The 15324-nt window shown below is 34.4% G+C and overlaps 1 protein-coding gene and 1 long non-coding RNA gene across 3 annotated transcripts in view; one reads left to right on the top strand and one right to left on the bottom strand.

Annotated features, from left to right (window-relative positions):
* tenm2a (teneurin transmembrane protein 2a) overlaps nucleotides 1-15324 on the bottom strand; it is a 1216147-nt gene that overhangs the window by 680223 nt on the left and 520600 nt on the right. The gene's annotated exons all lie outside the window — the stretch shown is intronic.
* On the top strand, nucleotides 2617-8385 carry LOC147840836 (uncharacterized). The gene is made up of 3 exons (XR_015507575.1): nucleotides 2617-2991; nucleotides 4144-6633; nucleotides 7275-8385. It is a non-coding gene; the product is annotated as an uncharacterized LOC147840836 (long non-coding RNA).

The following is a 15324-nucleotide window of genomic DNA, read 5'->3' as shown; positions in this document are numbered from 1 at the left end:
GAGAGAGAGAGAGAGAGAGACGCTCAGTGCAAATCGCGCCAAAGCCCGAAACTGAAAGCAAGACGTGACTTTTAAGGGGTTGTTTCATATGGATTTATTAATCAATCTTACTGTTCAGTGATCGCAAACTGCCGTAGTTTATTAAAGACGCAAACCTTCCACTGCACGTCAGCTGCGCACCTTCAGCAGACCTCCTCATTCCTGCAGCACGAGAGCTTTATGATTGTTTATGCGCGCCTAAAGTGGCGGATCTGTCCGGTAAAATATCTGACTGCGTGTCACCGCATCCCTAAGGACTGTTTGGCGAAATATTTGTCTGCATGTCAATGCATAACAAACGACTGAAAGGATATAACTAGAGAACTCTCCACTGTGCTACTGGGTGAAAGCGTATGGCAAGCCGTTTTAGCATTTAAACCTTGTTCAGACTATCCATAAATATATTTAGAGATATCTCTAATTATATTTTGACTTGTCATAATTATAATTCGACTAGTCAGATTGGAAATATCTGCAAATATATTATGACTGACTAGTCATATTCCTCCATTGACTTCCATTGAAAAATATTTGCAGATATCTCTAAATAAACAAACAAACAAACTTTGTGTCTGTTTTGTGGCTGGCAGATGATAATAGCAGGGCTGTATCTTTTAGTATTAAATAGAATACTTTTGTTCTGCCAGATTCCCCAGGCAGGGTTTTATTTAGATTTATTTAGTTAATTTTAGTTTTTGGAATTCTGTGCATTGGAAAGAAGTTCTTTCAGAAGAAGAACAGTTTTTTGAAGTATTATTTGTTTTTATTCTGTCTATTCAGTGTCCTTCAACAAGAACGGTGGTGGTGGGGTTCATAATATTCACAATGGTATTTTATTAGTTGTAGGTTTAACCATGGATGAAATAATGGCTTCTATGTTATTTTCTTTTCAATGACATTTCTTGTCACATGTTCAAAAACAACAGCCAATAGTGCATATCTATAATTTATATAATGGGTATAATTAAACAATACTTTCACTATAACGTAAATTAGAAGTGTAATAGAAAAAATATATATTTTTGCGCCATTTTGAATTTTACTCGAATACAAATACAAATACAAATACTTTTACCCCCTCAACAAATACAAATACAAATACAAATACCGGCTGCTCCGCACATCCCTAATATATATATATATATATATATATATATATATATATATATATATATATATATATATATATATATATATATATTATAGTAAACATGTATTGAAAACAGCATGCTTTTTTCTGGTAAATATATTTCTAAATGACCTTTCGACAGATTTTCAAAAAAAAAACTGAAAAAAAAAAAACATCAATACAAATACAATGAAATAAAAGAAATTTGGTAGTCTTTTCACCCTCATTTTGGCCTTTAATTAGTGAATTACCATATTTAATGTAACAAAAAAGTTAAACATTTACACTCACAATTCATTTGAAGTGTTCCTGCCTCATTGCCAGAAAGTGTTCAGTAAGAAATAGAGAAGCTATTTTGGTTGACTGCCGGAATGCTCTGTTGTCAGTGAACGTATAGGTGTGTCAGGCAGGATTTTATACAAAAAGATCTGAGAGAGCACTGGACGAAAGCTTGTATGATGCTGGATGTTTAAAGAACAACTTCAAATCTAATGGGCCAAGGAAAATCCAGAGCAGGTAAGGTTCGAAAGATAGTGGTGCTTCAGTTAGATCACTCATATAAAACATGAGAGCGTGAAGCTTTCACCTACAGGCCAAACCGGTGTGGGTGGCTTTGAGAATCCTCTCGGTTTCGCTCCCATCCCTGCACTCTGTACATGAACACAGGCCCACACAATTTGGGATTTCTGTCAGCGGTAAAGGGATAGAGCGTTAGAGGTAGCCTGAAGAGACACGCTTTTTTATTTATTTTTTTTTGTGTCTGTGTAGCTACCGATACATCACGTATAACAAGTATAAGCACCCCAACAGCATGTAGCGCCATCCATCATGGCGGAGCGGTGGTTACCGTACACACAGCACAGCTACCGCAGCAACTGCTGATGCTAGAAGCGAGCATCATTAAAGAAAGAACAGAATGATGGGAAAGCATTACACAGTGTGCTACTGTACATCCCAGGATCTGCACTTCGACTGAGCGAAAACAACATGGTAGCGTTAACCAGGCTGCAGTGAAGCGCTCAATGGCCTTCGTTGCACTTAGATTTCTATTTAATCCTTAATCTGCTAAATAGTTAATGCCAAATTGACAACAATTATGAGCAGCTTAACTGGCACCGGCTCCCTGGGAAAACCCGACACTATTGTAGTGAAATAATTAAACACACAATTAGTTTGGCAGCTTAAGACGGGGATAATAATTATTCTAAATACCTTGATGCATTTCTGAAAAGTGCAAGGACAACAAGCAAGCGAGCATTTAAACGGTTCAGCTCCATTTCTCTTGTTGCTTTCATGTCTGTGATCATGCGTCGTGGTAAGTGTCTTTAAAAGAGCGTGTCATCAGAGAGAGGCCCTGAAGGAGGTCGGATTAGACCTTTTCTCTGGAGAGAGAAAGGCCATGCTTAATTATGCCAGTATGCATCATCAGTCTCTAGCTCTGTTTTTGCGCATAAGGACAGTGAGGAAGTATGCTTATGTATGTGTGTTGTGGGGTGTCTTGAGTGCACTGATGGATTTATTAACTGCTAAACAGTTGCAAATCTCATCACAAACTCTCCTGAGAGCAGTGTCCATCCGGGCGAACTCTCATCAGGGAGATTTCCCAAGAGGGAAGTGAGCAGTGGAACACATATGCTCTCATTCTCTCTCTCTCTCTTGACTGAGCGTTCGCAAACACACACTCGTTTGCATCTAGAGGCGCAGACTGCAGTGAGTCAGTTTTAAAGCGCTGTTGATGTAATTAATTCTAATGACTTGGAATCTGCCTCTGCTAATTTGGTTCTGATTGTAGAATTACTCTAATCAAGAAGTAGGAACGGCAGGTAAGAGCTCACTTTTTCAGGCTTGTCTTAATACTGCTACTCGCTGCTTTTAAAGGCATATTCACCCTAATATGACTGGTTTGAAGGCATTGTGATATTATATTTTCAGTTAAAAATTGATTTAGGGATGTGCATGGAAAGTAGATTGATTATAGATTGAAAACAAGAGATATTGTAAAAGTAGGTCCGGTGTAAACAGTATAATCAGAATATTTAATTTTTTTAATTTATTTTTATTTATTTATTTATTTTTTTGCTACTGTCATTTTTGCAAATTTTGTTATAGAGATAAAAGCACGCAACATAATTGCACAATTGTGATTTTATTTCTAATAAAAGAATGATTAAGATCTTTGCTGACTGAAATCATTGCAATTTCATTGGAATTTTTTGATTCCGACCTAACTGTCACACACTTCGGTGTTTAAATGTTTGTTTAGAAAATGCAGGCAGCTCATTTTATTGTTCGATCCATTTACTTAGCTGGAAACATTTTCGATTAAACGTGTTAATGAAGCTTTAATTACACCCCTCTCTCTTTTTAGAACTGTGCAGCATTAGTGATGAAAATGTCCAGCTCTTTTTAGGGATCCAGATCATTTGCCTCAGCTCAGCAATAAGAACTGACACTTTCACCTCCTTATTTAGTACGCTTCTGGCTTTTATAACTTAGCTAAATGAATGTTTTGACCTATGATTGGTATTTAAACACAAATCAGCACAGACATTAAAAATGTTTGAATCAGCCTACATTTTTTGTGCAATCATAAAAAATGTACATCAACAAACAGTACATTTGACTAAGTTTAAGGTACAATAAACACTTTAGGGCAGTATAACACTAACCACTTTTGTTGCTTTTCAGACTAACAATAATTACAGGGACATATTATCAACAATTAAAGGATTATTTTTAAGAAGTTATTTTGAAAAATCCCAAATAAATACCACAAAACAACTGAACAATACTTATGATTTAAAATCATTGAATTGAAAGATTTAAAAGTTTTCTTCACCTGACTGTCTCCAGACAATTTTCTGGTGTGTTCAGTTTGCTCAGTAGCTCACACTGTACAATCCCAATTCTGGCAAACACTATGGCCAATTTAGCTTATTCAATTCACCTGTAGCGCATGTTTTTGGACTGTGTAGGAAACAAGAGCACCTGAAGGAAATCGGAGCACCTGGAGGAAACCCACGTGAATATGCCAGCTGGGGCTCAAACCAGCGACTTTCTTGCTGTGAGGTGATCATGCTACCCACTGTGCCACCATGATGCCAGACCGCGGCCCAGGGGAAGGATGGGTAGGGGAGGTTGGGGTGATGTGTATGTAGATTTTTAGGTGACCAATAACCGTTTTCTAAAAGCATGAAAAACTGACAAAACATTGCTGCAACTCTGTTTTATTTAATGGAGAAAATTAAAAAGCACTACAGTGTTTGGGTGTTTATTTTATTTTTTTTATTTTTTGCCTGAGGTAATTAGTCTATTAAAATATGCATATTTATATTAAGCCTATTATCAGTTCTTGTCATGTGACCACTCTCAGCATTCTGAAAAGTTAGATATTTTCAACTGTTCGCCTGGAAAGCATGAGCGTGTTGCACTGTGCCAATATGCTCATGCAAATCTTGGTTGTATTGCTAGCGTAGCTCGAGTGACTGAGATGTAATCAAGAGAATATGGTAATTTTTCAAAATAAAAGATAATAAATGAAACATAAATAATTAATGATTCTTGTGCGACCTGGTACCAATTGATTCACAGACCAGTATCGGTCTGTGGCCTAGTAGTCGAAGACCACTGCTCTCGTAGATTTGTCATCTAAAACATGCAACTAATTGCACTCAGAGCAACATACTGTATATGCTTTGCAAAAATGTTGGCTGAGGACCACATTTTCATTGAAAAAGAGTATTCATGTTTGATACCACATAGCTGTACGGATGTGAAACTCCTATTCCACTTGATGTTTGTTGTAGAGGTAGCCATCTTACTCCCATAGCAGAAACAACGGCAACCTCTGGCACCTTGCTTCCAGGGTGTAATTGAGTATTAATGGAAGCTTGACCCAGCCACTGTGAGAGTTGTTATCACCAGCCCATGGCTGGCAATGCTGGCTGTGTTTTAGAGGATTTGGTTATCTATTATTTATGAGGGATTACTCTCTCTTCTCTCCGCTGTGTAATATCAAGGCCCCCACTGGGTCGATTCACTGCCTACACAGATCCATTCATGCTGAAGCCCACTCATTTTTTAACCTTGAGGGTGGATGTCCCATTAAGCACAGCATATATATCCCAACACATGCAGGACATGTATTTGGAGGGTTTAAGGATGTTCCACAGGGTGCTGATGTCTGACCGAGCCACCTACTAATATTTCCATGTCTTGTCATGCGGGATGCTGTAAACCGGTTTCCAATGCTCGAATGCTCGAGCTTGTTACATATGCATATAAATATTAATAAAAAAACTTAAATAAAAAACCTTTCCGCTAGACCACCATCCCTCTATGGTTCTTTAATCTGCTTCAATTGAAAGCAAACGCCCCAGAGACGAGGTGGGCAGAGAAAAATTCACTTTGTCATTCCTCATTCCGCGAATGTCTCCTATGTGGGTAGGACCCCTAATCCATCAAGATCTCTTTTCTTATTAAATTCTTAAGGAGACACTTTCAATGCCCTCCATGTGCTCCTCTGTCCTCTCCCATCTTAAAAATAAATAGCTAAAGAAAAGCAGAGGGGAGTTAAAGTCCCTCGTCTTGGAATAAACAGCAAACACAGTGGGAGGAATTCACTGAGGATGAGTTGAGCTCGCTGATAGTGTTTTCATTCGTACATGCTGTTGGTCACTAGCAGACACAAGTAAATCAGGTTAAGGTGCAAATGTCTGTAATACTCAATGTAATATTAAAAATATAATGCACTGACAACAAAAATCATAATGACTATAATAATCAGAGAGAGTTTGCCAATTACACACACACACACACACACACACACACACACACACACACACACACACACACACACACACACACCCACACCTTGCACACTGTGTGCATTCAAAGATAATTTAATTGTTTTTGTTCCCAATTGCAGTTTATTATGCACAATCTATAACTGAATACACATGACTTGACTAATGATTATAGGTTCATTAAGAAGCTGAGGTGTGTTTTATTCATACAGTACTCCCAATAGGATTCCTACAATTCAATTTCTAAATAGCAGCAGGGTTACTCAGTGGTTAGCACTGCTGTTTGCGGGTTCGAACCCTGGCGGGGTCAGTTTGCATTTCTGTGTAGAGTTTGCATGTTCTCCCCGTGCTCCGATTTCCCCCACAAGGGCCATATTTTGTATGCGTGTGTGTGGAAGGGTATTTGTTGCGTAAAACATTGGGGGTTCATTCTGCTGTGGCAATAAATAAAGGGACTTAGCTAAACAAAAATGAATGAATAAATGAAAGAATGAATGAGTTTCTCAATCCCATTCAAGCTTTTTATGCAGATTTTCTCCAGTGACCAACTGAAAAGCTACTTGAATTTAACGTATATTTCTTTGTGAATTCTCCTTTTTTATACATCTGTGCTATTAAAAGATGACACACCTTTATACTGTACATCGTTTCTAACATATAGTTCATTGACCCTGTTTTGTTTAAAAAGTCATTGTTCCCTTATACCAGAGGTGTTCAGACTCGGTCCTGGAGAGCCAGCGTCCTGCATGTTTTAGTTCCAACCCCAATTAAACACACCTGAACCAGCTAATCAAGCTCTTTCTAGCTATATACTAAGACTTCCAGGCAAGTGTGTTGAAAGGCAAGTTGAAGCTAAACTATTCACGATACCAGTCCTGCAGGACTGAGTTTGGACATCGCTGGCCTACACAGTACACAGAGCTACTTTTATTTTTTATTTTTTATTTGCACAGTAAAGTTTTGCATTAAAATATTTTATCAAGGTGGCATGGGGGATCTGTGGTTAGCACTGTTGCCTCATAGCAACAAGGTCGCTGGTTCAAGTTCTTGTTGGACGAGTTGGCATTTCTGTGTGGAGTTTGCATGTTCTCGTGTTCGCATGGTTTACCCCCACAATCCAAAGACATGTCATTGCATTGTCTGTAGTGTATGTGTGTAAATGCAGGAGTGTATGGGTGCTTTGGAAAAGCTGGAAAGGCTGGAAAGGCATCCGCTGCGTATAACATATGCCAGAATAGTTGCCAGTTCATTTTGGTGTGGCGACCCTTAAATATTAAGGGACTAAGCCGAAGGAAAACAAGTGAATGAATTAATAAATGAATGAATCAATGATTTAATGAATGAATGAATTAATTAATTAGTTAATTTATATTTTATCACACCAAGTATATTTACAAGAGTTGCTAACAAAGCAAATCATTGCCAGAACTTAAGTTTACACACACGCACACACAAAACAAACAAAACAAAGAAAGAATCAAACAAATAAACTGACTATACATAAAATGCATAGCCATTTTCAGCTGAAATGAGTGCATGATGCAGTAAAATGATGATGCCATAAATGAGTAGAATCATGGGAGTTATTTATTTATACACGGAAATAAAACTGATGAGATTTAATTTATATTATATTTTTGACACTCAAATCAAACATCCAACTTTGATTGTGTGGTTAACATTTGTCTGAACCATTTGGTACACAGACACATCAACAAAATATTGAACACAGAGCAAGTGGTTATTCAAAGTATTTATGCAAAAATCTGAAATACCGAGGCTTTACTGTGACTGCACACTACCACTAAAATCACTTCATTTAAAAACTCATAGCCATTTCTGTACAGACAGTTCCTGGTTAAATAGAAGTGCGGTTATGTTAAAGCATAAGGTGCAGGTTTTTGCACTGAAATGCCACACTCAGAAGTGACACTATTTAATGAATTCACCCCTATGTGTTATGTTGGTTTTCGTCCTTAGAGTTGACTTACTTAGGGCAGGTGTTTCACTGCAGTTTCATCACTCCCAGACTGACTCCGTCTCAGCTCTGTATAGCTTTCTTTACTTGTTCCCGAAAGGCTGGCATTTATCTTCTGTTAAGAATCTCTGCACATACGGTGTGTTTGTTTTTCTCATTTATTCAGTCATTTTCATTTCGGCTTAGTCCCTTTATTAATCTGGGGTCGCCACAGTGAAATAAACTTATCCAGCATATGTTTTTGTGCAGCGAATGCCCTTTCAGCTTCAACCCAGCACTTGGAAACATTTATACACACTCATTTACACACACATACACTATGGACAATTTAGCCAACCCAAATCATCTGTACCGCATGTCTTTGGATTTGTAGGGCAAACCGGAGCACCCGGAGGAAACCTATGCCAACATGTTTTTCTTATTTATCTTATGTAAAATGCGAATTATTGGTATTTAAAATACAAAACTGAAATATGATTATTTCACAGCAACTGTGCTGATATTGAAATGGTTCAAATAAATGCTGCTTATTCATCTAAACTAGTGCTGTCACGATTACTGGTTTCAAGGTAAAGCAGTAAAGTTTCTCACTTTTATTATTATGATTTCAATTTGACATTATCATTAAAATCTCAATTATGATAATGTCAATTCTGCAACACTTTAATTAGCTAATCACAAAAGGCTGCAATGTAATTGCATGTTCATATAGTTTTACTAGTTATTAAATATTATGTTTATATATACAGTTAAATCATGTACTGTATTCCTTATAATTAAATTGTGTGCTACACACTATTGGGAATACTGAACTTTACTTTAAATTTACAATATTAACCCTTTGAGGCCGGTAAACATGTACACATACAGGATTTAAAGTAATTGCTTTTCATGCGAATGTAGTTCAGAGTATTATTGTGTTCAAAGGTTTTGTCATAACAGCAACTCAGAATTCTTCTGAAATTATTCTAATATGCTAGGGTAATGCCCAAGAAACTTTTTATTACATCAGTGTTGCAGACTTGTGATGAAACTAATTAAAAATATATTTATAATGTAAGTGAAAGAAACATTAAACTGACGTTAATTTAATGGTATACAAATAAAAATAACTACAGTATATTTTATCTACATTTTGTTTATAAAATTATTTTAATATTGCCTTCTTGCTTAAAATTTTGTTCAACTATATAGGCTATATATTTTATATATACATTTAGAAAACACCACACACACATTTATACATGACTAATACGTAGTATTACAAAATGACTAATACGTAGAAGACAATAAACATGGTCTGAATGTTGGTGGAAAATTATTTTTGGCAATATTATTTTTTCACAGAATTTTTAAACAAAAAAGTCTAGGCTACCAGATGTGTGTTTTATGGAGTTATGTCAATGACTTTGAATTTTTAGTTTTTTACTATCTGTGCAACACAACCATGTACATAAATGTAGCTTACATTTTATTGTAGCCCAGAGTGTGCTGTTGACAGTCTTATTTGACTTTAGCCACTTATAAGTAACTGAAAAAAGCACAAATGTCAGGGCATGTCAGAACTTCTCCAGGCCCCCAAAACACCCTCAGACGTCAAACTGCACTGCCTTTTGGCTTTTAATAAACAGCATTAAAAATTAATTCATTCATTTTCTTTTCAGCTTATTAATAATTTAAAATTTTTATTTTTTTTAATTGTAGTTTTCTCAAAAGTCATGTGAAACAAATCAAGTATTTTTAGCATGCAAAAGTCTAATTTAAGCATATACATTTGAAAATGTTAATAAGAAGCTGTAAACATTCATTCATTCGTTCCTATATTTATTCATTCATTTTCTTTTTTATTTTCTTAGTCCCTTTATTAATCAGGGGTCACCACAGCGGAATGAACCGCCAACTTATCCAGCATGTGTTTTATGCAGCAGATGCCCTTCCAGCCACAACTCGGCACTGGGAAACACCCATACACCCTTGCATTCACAACCACTACGGCCAACTTGGCTTTTCAATTCACCTTTTGCACATGTTTTGAATTAGGGGAAAACGGAGCACCCGGAGGAAACCCATGCGAACACGGAGAGAACATGCAAACTCCACACAGAAATGCCAACAGACCAAGTCTGGGCTGGAATCAGTGACCATCTTGCTGTGAGGCAACAGCGCTATGCCATCGTGCCACTCTCATCTTTAAACAATATTGTGGAAAAACTACATAAACATGGATCCATGTGAGGTTTTTTTTTTTAACCCTAACAAACAATACATATAAGAGCGAATGAAACTACTGTACACACACACAGTTTATTCTCAGATGCAGAAATTGGTGGAGTGCCTTAAGTGTGTGACATTTTGGAACGTTTATGAGTGAAATTTCTATACTACTATATCTCCAATCTAATCAAAATTAATCTCTTAAATTAAGTGTTCTTTTTTTTCATATGCTTAAATGTTTCAGCTTCTAAAAAATCAAAGGCTGGCCAATAGCAGAAGTCATAAGTGGGCATCAGTCGACCAAGAGGGAGTGATACTCAAGAGAAAACAGAGCATTCTCATTAAGAGAAGTGGGGAAATGGAGAAAGTGGGTTCAACAAAAACAAAATAATGAGTGGTGGGATGGAGTGACCTCTTGGGATGATCTGACGACAATAGACATTCTCCGCTTTCTCTGGTTTATAACAGGTGGGCGACCAAAACCACATAAGTCTGATTTAGACAAGCAAACTAAATAAGTTTGCATATTAAAGCTCCATAGTGGCCATTAAGCCTGTTATGCCTGGAACAGAGAGAGAGCCCTGAGAGAACTAACGGTTCATTGTCCACACGCTCCCAGTTAAAAAGTTATTTATACGGCATTTCGTTCGCTTTCTGAACACAGAATGAAATTGACCTGAAAGCTAATTTGATTTTTAGAAGCGTAATGTCTAAGACGTTGGTATAAGAAGAGACCGTTCAAATTGTGACTGACTTGGCAGTGAGGCTAAAGAGAAAATCGCATGCAGAGATAAAAGGACATAAAAGTGAAATTATGACTTTGCTTGTGGTATAATGACATCATTTAAACTTATAATGGTGTGTAGCAAAAATCGTGATGGACTGTGCTACAGCGGGTCACACAAAGAGACTTCAACCTCATGGAGTTTCATTATCGTTAGTCAGTCATCGATGAACTCTTGTAATCCATATCTGCTAAATCAGGGCTTTTCAACCTTTTTGTGGTTCGTAGCCCAGTTTTGGTGCCACACTGAACTGCTGTCACATGATTAATTTATTTTAAAAAGTCACAGGTGGCAAATTACATCCATACAGAGACTAAAATTAACCTTGTCAAGCCAAAATGTGAGTAAAAATCAGTGCTGCCATAAAAAAAAAAAATTTTTTTTACAATGACTGAGAAAGGAAAATGGTTTAGTGCAATTATCAAATCACAAAGACTGCACTGCAATTACACAAATTTGGAGTCTGATGCACAGCACTTTTATTATCTCACATGACCAGCTCGTGATAACAGTGTTTTTAGTAGCTCGAACTGATTTGGTTTAAAAGTTGGAAAATGGTTAGTAAATGCTACTTCACATCTGTTCAAGAGTTTTCTGCTTTTCTTTAAATTTAGGTGTAATAAATATGCATTTGGAAATGCAAAGCACCAAACTTCAGCCAAAACTATAAATCTGTTGTAAAGTTTCTTTTGAACATATAAAGTCATAATTATTAGCCCTCCTGAGTAATTAGCCCCCCATTCCCCAGTTTCTGTTCAGTGGAAAGAAGATTTTTTTTAACACATTTCTAAACACAATAGTTTTAATAACTAATACCTAATAACTGATTTCTTTTCTCTTTGCAATGATGACAGTATGTAATACTTTTTACTAGATTACTAGATTTACTAGATATTTTATTAAGACACTAGTATTCAACTTAAAGGGACATTTAAAGGCTTAACTAGATTGAATAGGCTAATTAGACAAGTTATGGTAATTAGGCAAGACCTTGTATACACAGTGGTTTGTTCTGTAGACAATTGAAAAAACAATATTGCTAAGGAGGGCTAATAACATTAACCTTAAAAATATTTTGTCAAAAAGTAAAAACTGATTGTATTATATTCTAAATAAAGACTAAGTAAGACTTTCTCCAGAAGAAATTATATTATAGGAAATACTGTGAAAAAAGTCTTTGCTCTGTTAACTGTAGCTATAAAGAAACAAAAATAAATTAAAATTCACAAGAGGGCTAATATTTTTTTTATTGTTTTTAATGAAAAATTCAAACTGAGTAGACAAAATGTAAAATTGAGTATACAGGCTTTCTCTGTGACATTTGTCAATATATGGTATTCAATAAATTAATTATTTAAGCACCCTGGAGTACTTTTTTTTTCTTTTTAATTTTAACAGATTTATGTGTGTTGAGCATCAGTTAAGACAACGTTAGCACCTGTCAGCTTTAATTGTTGGGAAAACTCCACTGTAATCCCGAATAAGTTGACAAAACTCAAAAAATTTGAGGTAATCAGTTACGTCAAATTTTTTAAGTTATGAAATTATCTATTTTAAGTAAACAGAAACATCAAGTTTTGAGTTTGTTGTACTCATGCAAGACACTTCACCTAACTTAAAATACCCAAGTTACTCAGCTTATACATTTTAATTGCAATTAACTTAATTGTTTTAATTTTTTCAAACTTTAAATACTTAGTCACCCAGCTCAAATATTTTAATACCAATTAACTTAATTGCTTTAATTTATTTCAACTTTAAATACTCAAATCACCCAGCTCATACATTTTAATAGCAATTAACTTATTTTTAATTATTTATCTCACCTTTACATACTTAGTCACCCAGCTCATACATTTTGATACATTTTGATTGACTTCTCCATCTTCAGTTTCAAAAATGAAATTAGCCATTATTTTAATCTTTAAACCCCATAAATCTATCAAAATAAATCTGTAATTCTAAACACACAGACAATACAATTTTAGACATTTATTTTTAAAGAACAAATGTCCAACAGTACTTTCAAATTTGTCTCCTATGCAATTACAAATGTCTTAAAACAATAAAAAACTATTAGACATAAAGAGATTAAAAATAAACACTATTCTGAAATGAATAAAAATTACCCACAATGTAAATATATCAGACATAAGAGCTTCAAGAAAAAAACAATTATAAGTTTGATAGAATTTAATAATACATTAATAAGTACAAAACTTAGTCTTAAGGCATTCCTTAAAAAAATAACAAGTGCACATTCTGTGAAGTGACTCGTTTATAGTGTAAACTACACAGAAAAAAAGTCACTGGCACAGTAACTACCAATTGTTTGTTTATATATATATATATATATATATATATATATATATATATATATATATATATATATATATATATATATATATATATAAACTGTATATATATATATATATATATATATATATATATATATATATATATAAACTGTATATATATATATATATATATATATATATATATATATATATATATATAAACTGTATATATATATATATATATATATATATATATATATATATATATATATATATATATATATATCGTTGAAGTCAGAATTATTAGCCCCCGTTTATTTTTTCCCCCAATTTCTGTTTAACAGAGAGCAGATTTTTTTCAACACATTTCTAAACAATAGTTTTAATAACTGATTTCTAATAACTGATTTATTTCATCTTTGCCATGATGAGAGTAAATAATATTTGACGAGATAATTTTCAAGACACTCCTGTACAGCTTAAAGTGACATTCAAAGGCTTAACTAGGTTAATTAGATTAACTAGGCAGGTTAGAGTAATTAGGCATATATATATATATATATATATATATATATATATATATATATATATATATATATATATATATATATATATATATATATATATATATATATTCAGTGAACTTGGTTGAACTATGATTCTGTCATTTACTTATTCCAAACCTGTTTGAGTTTCTTTCTTCTGTTGAACACTTAAAAGGTTATTTTTGACAAATAAAAAGCTGAGACCTGTAACCACTGATTTCCACAGTATTTGTTTTCTTATTAGAAAGTCAGTGGTTACAGGTTGTCAGCTTTACTTAAAATAACTTTTGTGTTCAACAGAAGCAAGAAATTCAAGCAGGTTTGGGACAAGTGAAGAGTGAGTAAATGACAGAATTTTACGTTTGGACAAACTATCCCTATATATAATAAAATGCATCCTTACCAATTAAAGGTAAATAAATGTTTTGAAGTTACTACCCCAGTGACAGTCTTTATTAAGTAAAAAAAAAGGTTTACATAAACTCATTCTTTAAGGTTTCCATGCTAGGAGACTTTTTATTTTCCATCATCCATGCCAAGCAAAACTTTTTGCACAAGTTCAAAGTCCTTTACTAAATATTATGTGAAGAGCATACATTAATCCATACAAGACAAGAAAGGTCTGGAAGTGTGCGGTGGGTGGTGTCCAATTCATTCTTCAAGACAACAGAGACCCTCAGTGAATGCAGGACCAATAAAGCATCTTCAGTCAGCACTTCAGGATTATCAATCTAAAATATAATTCAAGGATATTAATGTTAGGACTGTATCAAAATGACTGCGCCAATATTACATGATTCATCAACTATTTGTGATTACAAATATGTTATTAAGTAAAAGTTGCTCCTCAACCTTCATCTTTTCAATAGAACATGCCTAATTGTGAGAAGAAAGTCCTACCAGGGTGTTCCTAAAGAATCCCAAGTCACGCTCACGCAGCAAGACCAAAAGACCTCTGATAACAGTAGTTCGTCATGAACTGACATTATGCAGTTCCTGGAAAGATAAAAATCAAGAAAAAAAAATCTAAATGAAATATGAAATTATATTTTAATGTTTACTTTAACATGTAACCCCAAACATACCTGCTTTTCATAAACCTTCAAAAGATTATCTGCTGTCTTGCCAGTTTTGGATGCTGTTTGGCTTTCAGTTTAGTTACAAATTCTCATTTGTAACATGTTGGTACTCTGCAAACACCAAAAAAAAACAAGAGAGAATTTCATAAAACAAACCCACACCACAAAATATACAATGCTAGAAAAATGTATTAATATTATTATTATGTTTCATTTACTTATTTATTTTTTACCTCAGATGAAAATCAGGTGTTGATCAGATGTTGAAATCAGGATCTTCATGTTGTAAACTGAACTCAAAGTCTAGCTGAAGTTTCACTTTCCTTGCTGCAAAAGTATCATTGATAAATACACTGTAATATTTATTTTATCTGGATATGCCAGGCATAGTAGTACAAAATAAATAGTTTACCCACCTTTTACATGCCTCCATTTAAGAACCTTTCTGTAGTC

This window comes from Danio rerio, chromosome 14 (genome assembly GCF_052040795.2).
Source record: "Danio rerio strain M-AB ecotype USA chromosome 14, GRCz13ab, whole genome shotgun sequence".
Taxonomy (NCBI): domain Eukaryota; kingdom Metazoa; phylum Chordata; class Actinopteri; order Cypriniformes; family Danionidae; genus Danio; species Danio rerio.
Note: the sequence above shows the minus strand (reverse complement) of the source record. Positions and strands in the feature narration are given on the sequence as shown.